The sequence below is a fragment of the Ipomoea triloba genome, chromosome 16 (assembly GCF_003576645.1).
Source record: "Ipomoea triloba cultivar NCNSP0323 chromosome 16, ASM357664v1".
Taxonomy (NCBI): domain Eukaryota; kingdom Viridiplantae; phylum Streptophyta; class Magnoliopsida; order Solanales; family Convolvulaceae; genus Ipomoea; species Ipomoea triloba.
In genome coordinates this window covers 10221854-10222470 of record NC_044931.1, presented here as the reverse complement: position 1 = coordinate 10222470, position 617 = coordinate 10221854, and positions in this window count along the sequence as shown.

Below are 617 nucleotides of genomic sequence, written 5' to 3'. Positions count from 1 at the left end.
ACCATTTTCAGGACTCCGGCCTAACCAAAACACCAAGCTTATGACTTCTTTCTCGCACTCCCTTTTCTGGGAGGCGTGGTTGACCGAGTGCCGACACAATTTTCAGGACTCCGGCCTAACCAAAAGACCAACCTTATGACTTCTTTCTCACACTCCCTTTTCAGGGAGGCACGGTTGAGCGAGTGTCGACTCCATTTTCAGGACTCCGGCCTAACCAAAACACCAACCTTATGACTTCTTTCTCGCACTCCCTTTTCAGGGAGGCNTCCGGCCTAACCAAAACACCAACCTTAGGACTTCTTTCTCGCACTCCCTTTTCAGGGAGGCACGGTTGACCGAGCACCGACTCCATTTTCAAGACTCCGGCCTAACCAAAACACCAACCTTATGACTTCTTTCTCCCACTCGATTTTCAGGGAGGCACGGTTGATCGAGTGCCGACTCCATTGTTAGGACTCCGGCCTAACCAAAACACCAACCTTAGGACTTCTTTCTCGCACTCCCTTTTCAGGGAGGCACGGTTGACCGAGCACCGACTCCATTTTCAAGACTCCGGCCTAACCAAAACACCAACCTTATGACTTCTTTCTCCCACTCGATTTTCAGGGAGGCACGGT